Consider the following 16,244-nt stretch of genomic DNA (forward strand, 5'->3'; position numbering starts at 1 on the left):
TAGCCCAAGATCACAAAATGAAGCTATAGGGAGTCAGGGTGGGTGAAGTGATAGCGTTTACTGGATAAACTTCCTTTTGTGTAAGAGACAAGCTTTTGAGATAGAGCTCTTCTTTTGGACCAGACCTGGACCAAGCTCAAAAACTTATTTTTTATTGAACCAGCTTCTATTGATGAAAGAGACATCACCTCACCCACCTTGTCCCTCTAATATCCTGGGACCAACATAGCTACAACAACACTGCAAAGTGAAACAACGGCAGAGTTAGGAAGCAACTGCAGGAGCCTTAATTTCAGTCCCACCTGTTCTAATCACTAGAAAACAGGCTTCTCCCAGAACTGGGAATAGAATCCAGTAGTCCTGCCTCTCAGCTCCCTAGACTCTACTGCCTGTGCAGAAGAGGGGATGGAAACTAGGAGTCCTGACTCCTAACCACTAGACTCCACTTCTCTCCCACAACTGGAAGAGAACCCAGGAGTTCTAACTCCCAGCCCCATCCTGCTCTAACACCTTGGTGTTAATACAGGCCAAACTTTCATTGGCACACTGTAGACCCCATGTGCATTGGCAGAAGTAAAAAGCTGGATAAGCACATACCCAAAAGCTGGGCATCTCTGGCAACCGTGCTGCTCTATCACCTTTGACATGCACAGGACTCTCCCAATGTGGCTTTTGGACACTATTAAAAGAATTAAAGTTGCCCCTTCAAAATATTAACTAGACTGGAAGAAATGTCACCTCCTAAAGGGACATGGCCAATTTCACTCATGGGTTGTCCAGAACTCCAAAATGAGGATTGACACTTAGAGTTTCCCCAAATAGCCCTTTAAAAGTATCCAGTGTCCATTTTAGTGGCCAAATGTGGGATTTTGGTTGCCACCACTTTTGAAAATTGGGCCATTTTTTTCTTCACAGAGACAAGAGGTTTCTGAAGAAAAATATCCAACTGGTTATTTTGATACTGCATAAAAGTGTCAGTGTTTCCACTTCAGCTTTTAAGTTGGAATATATAAAGCAGCATAAGGAAGTTAGATGCCTGAGTCCCAATATTCAATGGGACTTGGACGCCTAACTCTTTTAGGCCCCTTTAAGAATCCCAGCTTGTATGTTTGTTTTGCTCTATAAGTTTGGTGTGGTGAGTGGCAGATTCCTTTCCACCAGGGGGTATTTGTTTTGGAGTCAACACCCTTGCTATTGGCTCTGTTGAAATGTCCGTGTGTGAGGATATGTTGCTGTGCAATTACTGCAAGTGCCGTGTCAAGCTCTCAGGCTATGCCTGGGTCACGGCTTGCTCACACATCTTCTGTGACCAGCACGGTAGTGGGGAATTCAGCTGTTCACCAGCAGTCTGTCCTGCCTGCAACAGTGCCCTCTCTGGCAAGCTAGACATTGTTCGCATCGAGCTAAGTCCCTCTGAAGAACACAAGGCCATGGGTTTGGCTGGACTTCGGCCAGAGACTGTGCTGGACATCAGCTCCCGTGCACTCTCCTTCTGGACATACCAGGTAAATCCACCCCAGGTGGGGCATCAGCATGATGTCCTAGGATAGGTAGACACTTTCAAAAGTGTCTCTGAAAATATAATTGGGAAGCGATTTTTTTGTTAAAGGAATGAAAAATCCAAAATTCAGTCTTTATGGCTACTTATATCTTGTACATGGAGGGCAGAGCTGACACCTAGGTGACTCCAAAGGGAGGGCCAGCATGCTATATTTTTTGGCCTGAAAACTGTGGAAAGGAGCCAAAGGGAATGGAATAGGATTAAGAAATCCCATTGTTTGGTTTTGTTGGGACCACAGAGAAGGTTCACTCTCCAGTTCAAAATCACCGGAGTGTGGCATGTGCCCTTCTCCCTCCCTCCTTCTCTGTCCAACTGTCAGTGTAAAACATTATCACTCTATTAGCCATTCCTCTCTTTCTCATCTGTCACTGTGGAAAGTTCTCTCCATCTTTGCTATACATTCTTTCTTTCTTACGTCACAACAGTATCAAAGCACCTCACAAACATTCATGAATTATCCTCAAGGAGAAGTATGTCTCTATTACTATCTCCATTTTACATGTAGGGAACTGAAGTACGGACATTAAAGCAACATTTTTAAGTGTCCACTAATTTTAGGAGCCTCGCATCTGACTGCTCAACGTGAGACCCATATGACCTGATTTACAGAGATGCTGTGTGTGACAGGTTGAGTCACAGAAACCCACTTGGGACTGCCACCTGATGTGCTGAGACTACTTCTGAGCCCATTTTCCCTGCCAGCTTGGGACTTCAGTAGCCTGTCTTGTTGAGACAGACACGCTAGCCTGCTACAAACACAGACCCAGGTCTGAACCACATCCCCCACAAGCTGAAGACTTAACTGAAAACAGCTTAAAAAGTTCTCCTTTCTCTAGCACCCAGATACCCAGTTCCCAATGGGATCCAAAGCCCAAATAAATCCGTTTTAGTCTGTATAAGCTTATTACAGGGTAAACTCATAAATTATTCACCCTCTATAACACTGATAGTGAGATATGCACAGTTTTTTTGCTTTCCCAGGAATTAATGACTTGCTCTGGGTCAATTAATAAGCAAAAAGTGATTTTATTAAGTATAATAAGTAGGATTTAAGTGTTTTCAAGTAATAACAGACAGAACAAAGTAGATTACAAAGCAAAATAAAACAAAAACATGCAAATCTAAGGCTAATACAGTAGGAAACTAAATGCAGGTAAATCTCACCCTCAGAGATGTTCCAATATGCTTCTTTTACAGACTAGACTCCTTTCTAGTCTGGGTCCAGCAATTACTCACCCCAACCCCCCACCCTCCCACCTCCGTAGTTACTGTCCTTTGTTCCAGTTTCTTTCAGGCATCTCTTTGGGATGGAGAGGCTATCTTTTGAGCTAGCTGAAGACAAAATGGAGAGGTTTTCAGGGCCTTATATAGTCTCTCTTTTGTGGGTGGAAACCTCTTCGTTCTCCTGTGTAAAATTCCCTCAACAAGATGGAGTTTGCAGTCACCTGGGCAAGTCACATGTCTATGAATGACGCAGCTTTTTGCAGGCCGACACCATTCTTTACATGTTAGTGTGAATGTTCCCAGGAGAGCTCAGATGTGGATTGGCACCTCACAAAATCCATGGTTAGTTAAGTGTTTCTTGATTGGGCACTTACTGAGAATAGTCCTTTCTGAAGAAGCTGACCAAATGCTTCACTGAGGCTACTTAGAACCAAACAAGTACACAATCAATATTCATACTTTGAATACAAAAAAAAAAAAAAGATACACGCATACAGACAGCATAATCATAACCAGCAGACTATAACCTTTCCATAGACACCCCACTTGGCCTCCTTGTATAAGACCTGGTGCAACCATAGGACCTTGGTTGCAACAAGGATTTATACAGTCACAGTTTATGTCAATAACATCACACTGTGCACCCCACAGCTCTTATCAGCTTCAGCTGGAGTGTGGAGTGCTCAGTACATCTGAAAATCAGTCCGTAGATGTCTCATGTTGGCAATCCTAAATTTGAGTCCCTCTTGAGAATATTGACATAAGTGACTTACCCAAAGTCACTGTGGCAGCAATGGGAACTGAATCCAGATCTCATAAGTCCCAGTCCAGCACCTTAACACCAGACCATTCTTCCTTTGGTACACTGTAGTCATGCTACAATATCTCAGATGCGGTGACTTCACTTTCCTTTGACAATTAGTGGTCAAAGAAGCCTGTCACATCTGTCATAATCTCCACATGGCAGGTTCACCAGGAGCACCTGTACCAGGAATACACCTAAAGCAAGGCTGAGGGACACCTGAAGCAGATGGAGAAGGTGTACACCCAGCATCTGCAGAGCAAGGACATGGAACTGACCTCCGTGAAGAGCGAGGTCTCCTCCCTGAAGAAGGTGCTGGAGGAGTATAAGAAGAAGTTCAGCAAGCTCTCTGAGAAGCTCATGGAGCGTAACCGCCAGTACCAGACACTCCAGGGCCTCTATGACAGCCTCCGTCTGCGCAACATTGCCATAGCTAATCAGGAGGCTGCCCACGAGCCTCCCATGATGCCTCAGCCTGCTGTCTTTGGCTTCCCATTGGGTAAGATCTGTGGAGAGTTCTCATTTCACTACTCACAGAGGTTGCAAAAGCAGGCATAAGAAGTCACTACACTGATACTATTAGTGGAAGGGACAAGGGTTTAGTGAGCTATAGAGACTGAACTCTCCCTCCATGCGATAGGACAGGAGGAGGCACATATGTGTGTGTGTTTGAAGAAAAAGGGCTTCACACAGAGCAGTCACTCTCCAAGTGATGTGAAATATTTGATTAGACACTCCTGTGTGAGACAAGTTGATGGGTTCTCAGCTTGGACAGTTGTCCATCTATCAAACCCCACTCATACTAATAGCCCCACCTCCTTGGCAGCCTAAGAGGAGAGACCATGGACTGAAAGGGCAATGGAGATTAAGCTCCTTTCTCCTCCATCAGAGGGGATTTTTCCAGAACATGGGTTAATTCACACCCTGAATCTGAAAGCTTTGAACATCCCTTGTAATTTCTCCAACCTTAGCTAGCCACGTGGTATCACCAACACACAAACTTTACTGTGAGTCTCTGGGCATTTGGTGTGTTTAAAAAAAGGGTAAGTTTCTAGCCCCCATGGTTGCAGAGAAAAGAGGGAATCTGTGACCAATAAATGCTACAGAACCAGAAGGAAATTTTGTATATAATATAATTTTAAGAACATGATGATTTTGTAAGCAAATCTCATGAATTTTGGGGGCTGGACTCTTGAGCGTTGCATTTGTCTCTTTCATGGCTGGTACCTCCTCATCAAAAGGTTTACGAATCCAGGCTAATGGATTTGAAGGCTTGATTTAGACCTAAAGTCCACCATGTCCTGTGACAAACCCAACCTTAGCTCCTGGATTTAAATCAAGCCGCGGTCACTCATGGTCTTAGATTTGGAGATTCTATGTTCAATCCCCGAATTGTCACACTACTATAGTCACTAATGTCTATCTTGATAGAGAATCCAGCATCCAACTGACCCTGTATCACCCCCTTACTAGGTAATGCTGCCAAGTTCCCTGGGCATGCCACGCCGGTCCAGGGCAGGTGTGGAGAGGGAGACTTCCACTTCAAACCCGTCTTTGCCACATCCCTACCTGCGGATGAATCCAGCAACAGCTTCTTCACCTTCGCCTCTCCCAGCAATGAGCTGGAGCCACGTCCTGGAGCCAGCAGGGCCTACAAGATGAAGAGGATATAACTGGTAATGTGCCTTCCACATTTGCCTCTTGGAAATTCAGCCCATCTGTCAGCGGGGGAAAGAGCGAAAATGCATATTGTCTGGATCTGAGATTCTCCTCAGTATCGGGATATTTCTTTTAGGTATTGTAATGTAATCAACCTCTGACTGGCACCGGCAGATTGTCTTGACTTCTCATCCTAGTCTGTAATGCCCTGTCACCTCTGAGTGTCAATTTCATTATCACAATCTGTCACTAATAGACTGTCTTTTAGACTGTAAAACTCTCTCACCCTTGGATTGCCCCTCTCAGATTGTAAAATTGACACCCTCTGACTGTAGTATTCCATCGCTTTTGGACCAAGATCCTCAAGGCACCTAAATACCTTTGAGGATCTGGGCCTGGTTCTGATGTACTCTGCTTAATAGGTTACAAATTCATTGTTGTTGTCTGTGTGAGAGAGAGAATGTATTTGTGCATGCAAATCTATTCATGTATCCTGGTGTGTTTTGCCTCTGTGTGTGTATGTGGGTCAATCTATGTGTGGGTGTGTTTGTCTGTACACATGGGTGTATAAATCTACACATGGGTGTATAAATCTAGATAGCTGTGTATTGTCTCTGTGTGTAAGTTAATATGTATGCTTAAATCTGTGTGTATTTTGGTGTGTCTTTCTCTCTAGTGTATGCGTACAGATATACATGTGGGTAGGTGCCTCTTGCTGTGTGTGCGTTTAGCTCTGAATGGGGGAGGGTGCGTAGCTCCATGGGTGTGTACATGCATAGTCTGTGTAAGTGTGTTTTTTTGCTTCTACATTTATGCTTGTGTTCATATGTGTGTGTGTATTTCTCAGTGTTATCCAGTGTGTTCACCTGAGTACACTCCACCTCATCCTTCCCTTTGCAGTTATCCCCCACCCCCACTTCAAGTTCAGCTATGCTCATTTCACACTCATTAATTTAGCCCTCACTTTCATGAGGATTTATAATCTTTGGGCCCCACAATGGGAGAAGCAGGATTGGTTTTGGCATCTTGCAACCGATGGATTTGTGCACTGTATAAAGTGACCTTTGTAAATAGGTTGTTCACCCTCTCAGAAATAAGGATTAGCGAAAAAAGAAACAAAAGATTTTTTTTTTCCTATCTTGGTTTCTAGTTCTTGTTGGATCAAGGATGTCTGCAGTGGGGGAGGCAGGCAGCATGGGGAAGGCAGGTTGGATGTGAGGATATGAGATCAGGGCAGGATCCCAGGAGTGAGGGAGGTAGGTGGCGTGGGGAGCACAGGCTAGGTGGGAGGGGAGTGGTAAACTGGGGAAGGGATCCCAGTAATAGAGGAGACAGCAGCATGGGACATGCAGGCAAAGAATGGGAATTGGGGAGAGATCCCAGCAGCAGGGAGGAGGGTGGTGTGGGGAGTGCAGGTCAGGCTGCAGGGAATGGTAAATGACGGGAGGTGGGCAGTGTGGAGAGTGCAGGCTGGTGGGGATGCGGGGGAGGATTGGTGAGGCAACCTGGTAGCTGGCCAGGGGAGTGGAATCAGAAAGGGATCCCAGCAGAGATGGAGGTGGGCAGTGTGGGGAGCACAAGCCAGGTTGCAAGGGAGTGGATGTAAATCAGGGGAGGTGGATAGCAGGGTGTGCTCAGCCTGGGGAGGGGTTGGGCAGCACTGGCTGGGATAGGGTTATACCTCCCAATATTTCAAGTGGCTACAGTGGGATGGGTGCTGCCCGCAGGGGAAAAGTCGTCTGTGGATGCAGGGGCTAGGTGCTGCCTGGGGGTGGAAGGCCCCTGGAGGGACAGGTGCTGCCCCCAGGGTAGGTGGGGGGTGGGTTGCAGAGTGAGCCTGTCTCATACTCACCCTATAGTGGCAGCTCCTGTCCTGCAGAGCTGGCTGGGCTCAGCTCCCTGCTCTGGGCATTACGCCCTGGTTCCTGGTGTGTGGAGTCACAGCAACGTTTGTGTTTGGCCTGGCCATGCCCTCGCTCCCCCCTCAGTGAGGCTGAGCCAAGTATGAGCGTTACTTCAACCCCACGTGCCAGGGATCAGGGCAGAATGCCTAGAGCAGGGAGTCGAGCTCAGCCATCCCCGCAGGATAGGAACTGCTTCAACTGCGACAGGGGGTTGGGGTCAAAGCGGGACAGTCCCACAAAACCCAGGACCTTTGGAAGATCTGTAGGGCTGCCACCTGTTAGATACAGCTGGGATGGTCCTGAGCCCATCACACTGGACAGCTGATAGCACGAACCAAGCACCCAGATAGACTTCCCAGGACAGCTATCTCAACAAAGGGAAAAGGGTTTTCCTGGGAAAACCTGGACAGGTGGCAACCCTAGCAGAGCATGGAATTAAAAAGGGATCCCAGGAGTGGGAGAGGTGGACAGTGCAGGGAGCACAGGCCAGGTTGTAAAAGGCTGGTAAATGGGGGGAGGTGGGAGGTGTCTGGACCCCCTAATAATCTAACTCAGTTGCCATAGGAACAAAAACCATGACAACCAAATACAGAACACAACCCGGTTTTAGGGTTGAGCTCCTTCCTCCTCGCCCTAATCTCCTACATTGACATCATCTCCACCATCCTGAGGATACGCTCTGCCGAGGGCAGGCATAAAGCCTTCTCCACCTGCAGCTCCCACCTTATAGTGGTTGGCTTGTTGTACGTGACAGGTTTTCTCCAGTACACAAAACCCAGCTCAATCTCCTCTGTGGTTCTGGATGAAATATTCTCCATCCAGTACAACATCTTGACCCCCATGTTAAACCCCATCGTCTACAGCCTGAAAAACAAGGAGGTGAAAACAGCTCTAAGGAATATATTGGGGAAATTCAGGTTTCTCAATTAGTGTTGATTCTCTCATTTTTTTTCCAGTCAGAGAGCAGAGATTTGTGGGTAATTAGTGTATGTGACATTCTCAGCTCAGGTAATGACACTTTGAGCCAAATCTTCCACTGGTCTAAATCAGAGCAGATCCATTGAAGTCAATTGGCCAGATCCCCAGAGTGTGTAAATCAGCATAGCTCCATTGGAACCAATGGGTGCTGGAGTTAGACTCTCAAAGGGTCTTGAGCAGGAGAAATTGAGAGATATCCCATAACGCAGTGGCCAGGGCATGTACATGGGAGGGGACAGATCTGTTTCAATCATTTCTCCTCCTCAGACACTTGAAGCGGGGGACTCCAACATCTGAGATGACTACCACTGGGATAAAAGTTATGCCAGAGCTCTTATTCCTAAGTCTGTCTCCTTGTTTCCACAAAATCAAATGGATATAACTGGCCATCAACAAATTCAGGTGGAAATTAGAGAGAGGTTTCTCACCCTCAGAAGGGTGAAGTTCTGGAACAGCCTTCTAATAGGAGCTGTAGGGATGCACAGCTTAATTAGTTTTGAAAAAGTGTTGGATAAATTTATGACAGTGTGATGGTGTGGGGCAGGGCTCAGCAACCCTGCCCCACAGGCCTCATTTCCGGTTTATGTCTTATTTTCCTAAAGGACATGCTTCAGGGTTTCAGCCAGACACCACCATTCATGAAGGAATCCTGCGTCTTCCCACTAATAGATTCTGGGAGGGTTTTTTTGTCTCCTTCCTCTGAAGAATCAGGGATGGCCACAGTTGGAGATAGGATCTTGGATGGGATGGGCCAGAGCTCTGAGGTGGTACTAAGTTTTCTCTCTCTCAGATGTTTGCCTACATTGTTCTTGCTCACATAGTCAGGGACTAACTGACTGAAAATTAGCTAAGGACACAAAGACTAACTGCACTCTTTTTTTAAGTAGATCAAAAGCAGGAAGCCAGACAAACAATCAATCAGTGGGGAACTGGACGATCGAGTTGCTAAAGGAGCACTCAAGAAAGACATTGCTGTTGTGGAGAAGCTAAATGAATTCTTTGCAATAATCTTCACTGCAGAGGATGGGAGGGAGACCCCTTCATTTTAGGTAATAAAGGAACTGTCACATACTGAGCTGTCAGTAGAGGAGGTTTTGAAACAAATTGATAAATTACACAGTAATTAGTGAAGAGGACCAGATGGCATTCATCCAAGAGTCCTGAAGATACTCAGATTTTACGACTGTAAGGAAAAGAAAGATTTCTGCAATTTCATATCTTATCATTTCACAAGCACTTTCTCCCAAAATTGCCTTCCACCTTCAGATTTGCAACCACTTCCTCCCTGTTGTTTAGAATCAAGTGTAAAATGGCCACACAGCCACACCTTTCACCCCCACTCTGACCCCCTGCCCCACAGCTAAGCCGTTTACTCCCACTCTGGCCCAACCTGCCTAGCTAGGTTTTGCAGTCCTGAGGTCCCAAATGGGGCCATTGCAGAGTAATAGGTCACATCCATAGATTCTTATTGTATACGTTTGTGGGGTTTTTGTTTGGTATTGTGTTTTCAGAAAACCTAAAAAGCCATTTGCACTGAAAACACTCAGTTCAGCCTACATGAGCAATGAAGGTTTACTTTGGTTGTTAGATCAGGTTTAGGATTTTAAAGGATTGTAAGGGAGGTGCCCAAATCCTGTCAATTCTCCCAGTGACTTTAACACCATAAACCAGACCAAGACTCTTATTTCTATTTATTTGAAGGTAAGACCCCGTGGGTTCAGAACCCAGATCTGCAGAGATATTAGACACTTAACCACTCCAAAATGCTACACAGTAGCAGCTGTAACCAGCCTGCACTCCATTTCCCATGACCTGTCATGGAGACAGACCATGGGAAGTTCCACATTAAGGGTTTGATAGGCAGCAGCCCCATGGCTCCTTGCCCTATATAAACCCAATGGGTGCTCTGGGATGTGTCCAGGCAACAGTAGGGATCTTCTGTAGTTGCTCTGACTGTTCTGGCTCTATGTTCTTGAACTCCTGGCTTGACTGTGGCTTGTTTTGGACTTTGCCTTCTGACTCAGACCCTGAAATGTGACTTGGACTCTGATACTCGGTATTGACCCTGGCTTGGAACTGACTATGAACTCCTTGGCTACTTGGAGACTCAGATTTGCCCCTTGGCCCTGACTTGCCCTTTTTGAGTTCTTGATATTGATAGTCTTCCAAATAGCCCATGGAACTGGGGAGTGGTGTAGCTCAAAGGGCTAGCTTGCCTTTAGTATATTCAGTGCCTTACCTTCATTATATTTAGCTGCTTTCATTATATTCAGCTGTAATGCAAGAAACGTACAGGCCTGTATCCTGTAAGATATTAGCTGAAGCATTAGTTAGTGTAAGTGTGGTCAAGTAGGCTGTAACCCTTGGCACAGAGCAACCGTTACCTTTAGATTTTGGGAAGGAAGAAGAGATTGCTCAATGGCAAGAGTTAGAATGGTCCAGTAAGTGTTGCCACAAGGAACATGGAAGTAATAACTGCAAATCTGCTTAAGCAAGGGGTGATGGGTTTGGTCATGAGCTGAAATGGTCGTTACATGTATTAATACAGTAACCTATAGAAGAAAGACACCTCAATATTAGTAGGATGAGGAAATACAAATACAGGGAAGGGGGGCCCTACTGAATATGCATTAGATATAGTGGTGTCAGTGTAACACAGTGGTTCTCAAACTTTTGTATTGGTGATCCCTTCCACATAGCAAGCCTCTGAGTGTGACCCCTGCCCCGTTATAAATTAAAACACAATTAAAAAAAATTTAACACTATTATAAATCCTGGAGGTGGAGTGGCATTTGAGGGTGGAGGCTGTCAGCTTGTGACATATGTAATAACCACATGAGAGCCTGGAAGTTGGGGGGGGGTCATGACCCTCAGTTTCAGAACCTCTGGCATAACATATTATAGAAGTCGCATCCCAGTCTGTGGATGGTAGGAGAGAGAGATCTATCCCTTGGGAGGAGCCAGAATGATGGCCACTGCTGATGAGAGTGAAGATAATGGCTAATATTTCAGGTTGTTTGCAAGGGATGGTGTGAGAATATGGATGTGCAGATGTACATTCTGTAGTCTCTCTATCTGCCTTACTAAATTAGAGTGTTTGTGACTTTGCTAAATATAATAATGAACTATTTGTAAATATAGAAGAGTTCCTATAGTGTGACTGTTGCAACTGTGCACATCGGGGTTCACAACCATATAGTAAATTTAATAATACTGGTTATAGGACAAGAACCTATCAACCCTCAAAGAAAGAACTAGGAATTCTCAAGTGATCAATATAATTAATACACAACCTACAGAACAGGCTACACTAGACAGGTTATGTAGAGTGATTTGGGTATATTCCAAGGGTCCAGTCAGAGTTTGTGTGATGAAGTGGGAATTTTCTGAAATAATGTAATGAAAGACATGCAAGACAGTTATGTGACTAGGGATTGCTACCCAGTGGATGCAAAGGGTTAAAATCGCCTAGGGGCTGAGCAGAAAACATGGTGTGTGGGTGTGTCACGTCACTGTTTGGTGCAGGTAGGAATGGGTCACTAAGGACTATCTGGAACTGACCCATTTCAGTGGAAAATCCAGAAAGACAATGGGAGCCTCAAGGCTTGAATAACTGACGCCTGCCCATGGGCAACTCTAGCAGGCGGAATATGTGAACTCAGCATGGATCTGCAGGAGGAGGAGGAGGAGGAGGATGGGTCAAGAGGTGTCAGGTGGATGGTTTAAGGGCAGCTCTGCAGCCCTCACCTAGGACTAACAGAGGGAGAGAGACAAAAATGGATTCCATGGCAGCTTGGCTGGGTGGCACCCTGGCTGGACCAGGATAGACTGCAGGCTGTGCTTCTCTATGCCAACAGAAGGACTTGCTGTGCAGATCTCAGGGTGTGAAAGGCCACAAGGATTTAAAGAAAAGTGGGACCCTGTGGGGGTCTGGCACACTGAAAGGGTTTCTCCAAGGGACTGTTTAAAAGTTGGGACATAGCATAGATCCTACGAGCAATAAAAGGTGAACAATTGGTAGCAGCCTACTTTAACATACACTATTATATACCCTCCTGGTAGGTCAGCCTACCAATCCACTCACCCTCTTGATATCTAACCACCTACCTATATATACGCAGGCTGAGATTTTTCAAGGAGCCCAAGGGAGTTAGTTCATAGTCAAAGGGATTTTGGAGCTAATGTCCATTGAAAATGTAGGATCACATCCAACTTGTCTCTCTTAGATTCAGACTTTAAATATTCTCCTTAAGTTCTTTGCTTTGCGCTCTGTAAAGTTCTCTCAAATATAATCATGCCTTCCTCCCTCTGAGCCAGTGGTCTTCCAACTTCTTCCAGTTCTGTACTGCTTCTTCCAATACTTCAGTCTCCCCAGTTCTTGGTTTGAAAGTATTCCTCTCTCCAGGCCAGAAGGAAGATTACCATATCACCAGATTTCCAAAGATAGATGCCTACTGGGATTTTCAAAAGCATCCAGTTACATAACTCCCTTTGAAGTCAATGGGAGCTAGGTACTCCTAGGCAATTAGCTGTGTCTTCAGTCACCTAAAGACCTTTAAAAATATGGCCCACAGACCTTTGGAGGACAGTGCATCATTGTTTGAGATCAGCTGTGCTAGACAATAGATATTGGTTTCTTCCTTGACTGACAAGCCTGCATGAGCAAGATTCCTATCCAATGTACTTTTTTAATACTCAAATCCTTAGGTTTGATCTCACTTTTTACTCAGACCTTACTCCCTTAAAACTCCCACTGACTGAGTGAAAATTGCATTTCAATGCATGTTGGGTGCTTAACTCCCTTAGGCTCCTTTGAAAATCCCAGCCTCCATTGCTTTACATACACAAATCATAACTGCACTCTTCTCAGGCAGACCTTAAGCTGAACAACAAAACAAGGAAGAACAAAGTCAAGTTTCCTGATAGAGCACCACGGACATTTCTCCTTTAAAAACAAACTACAGCACTTTTCCTAATGAAATGGAAACTGCAGGTGGCATTTCTAGAAGTGCCTAAATATTTAGAGAACAAGTCAATGGGCCTTGGTTGACCAAGTTGCCTGAAAGAAGAGATGGTGTCCATTCTTCCAAGCATTAGCCTAGTGTTCCTTACTGGTGTTCTGGAAGACTTGGGTTCAATTCCCCATTCTACCTGCTGTAGAGCAGGGACTGAAACTTTGACCTCCCAGCTGAAGGCCCTAACCACCAGTACATAGGTACACAGGGGTGGAGTTTTCTCAAGCTTTCCCATTGAAGCTATTCCACTTATATAAAATTCTTGGCTAGTCATTGGGATAAAATTACACTGTAGCTCAGTGTTAGGGGACTTCTTTGGTAGGTTCAACTCATTGGGCCATTGAGAGTGTTTATATATGTGTGTGTGTGTATATATATATATATATATATAGTTATTTATACGTTGTGGAACAGCTTCAATACACCACAATACCTTATAGCCTAGATATTAAGGAACTTTCCTCAGAGATGGGAGAACTCACTTCACAACTCTGCCTCCACCCCCAGGTAGAGAGGGGAAGAGAACCATGATCCCCCACATGCAAGGATAGTGACCTGACCAATGGACTGAGACACAGGTGAGCTGGGTTCACTTCTGGACTGCACCAGTGACTTCTTAGGAGGGAGAGATAGCTCAGTAGTATGAGCATTGGTGTGCTAAACCCAGGATTGTGAGCTCAATCCTTGAGGAGACCCTTTGGGGCAAAACTCTGTCTGGGGATTAGCCCTGTTTTGAGCAAGGAGTTAAACTAGATGACCTCCTAAGACTTGAGGGGTCCGAGTTTAAACTCTGCCTCCACTGCAGACTGACTTTGCGATCTTTAGCAAATCGTTTAAGGCCAGATTTTTTAACAGGATTTCAGTTCCTAATTCCCATTGAAATCAATGGGATTTATGTGGCCTAAATACCTTTAAAAAACCTGGGTTTAGTCTCCCTTTGCCTCTGTTTGCCACTTGTAATATGGAGGTAAGAGAAGGAGCGTTGTAAGCAAGAGACAAGAAGTGATTCTTCTGCTCTACTCCGCACTGATTAGGCCTCAACTGGAGTCTTGTGTCCAGTTCTGGGCACCACTTTTCAGGAAAGATGTGGCCCAATTGCAGAAAGTCCAGATAAGAGCATCCAAAAAGCGAGTGCCATGTCTCCATGTGGCTAGCAGAAGCAGCAGCAAATCCCCAATCCAGCTACTATGCATTGTGTGGAGCCTCCTGGCTTTCCCTTTGCCTGTGCCCCAAGCACCGCCCCTGCAACTCCCATTGGCTGGGAACTAAAGCCAATTGGAGCTTCAGGAGCAGTGCCTGCAGACAGGACAGTTTGCCTACCCCTGGGCTAAGGCTGCAGAGTGTGTGCAGTTACATAGCCCACGATGCTAACCACCATCACTCCCTTGTTAAATCTTCAAACAAGCCCCTTCGTGCTTCCTCCCATTCTGCCCCCCACACTCGGGAGGACTCCCTGTAAACATCAGGAAAACAACCTCCTCAACCCAGGGACTGTTTGACTCTTTAATTATTCCCTCTCCAGCAGGCTTGGCATCTCCTTATGAACTTCCTGCCGGAATGTACCATTTCTGTGGGATGCTTTGCTGGGTACAGGTTGTGATCCCACAGCGTTCATCTTAGGCAACTTTTGTGAGCCTGGCCTGGCCTGCTTGACAATACCTGCCAGTGACTTTGCAGCACAGCCATGACCACTGTCTTTACAGTTAGAGTGACCTCTTCACACACCTCAAAGCTCTCGAGGAGGATATCCCTATGGCATTCAGGCCTCAGATCAGGAACAGGGGCTGTCTTACAATCCTCTGCACAGAATATCATCTTGACAATGGCTTCACTGTTGTGATGCACTTTTAACTTGTTTATATGCACAGTCCGAGGTGCATTCCTGCTGCGGGGCCTGTGTACATTGCAGGTAACAGCATGACCCCTTCCTACCAGCTGAGAAGGTTTCCCATCAGTTTTGCAATTTGTACTTTTCCATGAGGAATAACACCAGCAGCAGATCTCCTGCATCAAATGATCGCTCACAAGGAGAGCAGAACCCTCTTTATCCCAACGAGTTTGGACCAGGGCGAGATTGGTTAACCAAAATGTCAGATAAACAGATGAATGGGAAAGTGCCAGGCTGCATTGCCATCTAGGGACCATAGGAGAGATTGTCCACTTCTGGACTTCTGTTCGCTGGTTGTTGGGTTAATACGGAGAACCGGATAAGAGAGGGTCAGATAAACAGGGTTCTACTGGATTGTGATAATCCCATTCTTTCTGAGCTGCTTGGCTTCTAGCGAGGCTTTGCTTCACTATTCCAATCATGCTTGTAGGGAAACTTAATTTAGGCCCCTCTCTGTGAAAGGGAAAGGGGAAGTGAAGTGCTTCAGTAAGATCAACCTTACCAGAATGAAATGGTTCCATTTTTTGTTTCAAAAGGACATTTGGCTTCATAAGTTTATTTTATTTTGGAGGAGATTGTGCCTTTCATGTTTTGTGCCACACAAGCAGACATGTTAGAGAATATGTAAAATACTCTTGCTGGACGTTCACAAAGTCTCGCTAATTTGTTTCTTAGGAGCCAGAACAATCACACATAAGAAGCCAAAAATCAGAAGGCGAGAACGCAGGCTACTGCCTATAACAGAGAGGCACAGCTCACTGGGTATCTGCTGACTGACTGCTGCTATGCCCCGATTGTGTGCTGCCCTACCGAGCTCCCTAGCATGCAAGCACACCCAGGAACCCTGCCCAACGCTTGAAGTCACAGTATTCAATTTTAACACAACCACAAATACACCAGAGCATCAACACTTCCTGTTGTACAAGGCCTCTCCTTTTTTGGAACCCTTGTTTCTAAACATGCCATGAAGGATTTATATCAAATTTCAGTGACTAATTATCATGTGGGTGGAATCATCATTAATGTGTATTCTGGGTAGCTATGTTGTTGGCTTCCATAGGAAATTTGTGAAAACAGGAGCACTGTCAAAGCCTCCCTCCACCCCTAAACACACATACACACCACACATTTGCTGCCCACTGGTGCTGCCTGAGCAGTAGCCTTGTGACATCAGAGATAACCCACCATTCAGCACTCCCTCCCTCTGGTTCAT

The 16,244-nt window shown here is 45.6% G+C and overlaps 1 pseudogene; it reads left to right on the plus strand.

Moving 5' to 3' along the window:
• The first annotated feature begins 1,079 nt into the window (after nt 1–1,079).
• Nucleotides 1,080–7,498, plus strand: LOC127032868 (E3 ubiquitin-protein ligase CCNB1IP1-like; annotated as a pseudogene).
• The last annotated feature ends 8,746 nt before the right edge of the window (nt 7,499–16,244 follow it).

Source organism: Gopherus flavomarginatus, chromosome 12 (assembly GCF_025201925.1).
Source record: "Gopherus flavomarginatus isolate rGopFla2 chromosome 12, rGopFla2.mat.asm, whole genome shotgun sequence".
NCBI classification, from domain to species: Eukaryota; Metazoa; Chordata; order Testudines; family Testudinidae; genus Gopherus; species Gopherus flavomarginatus.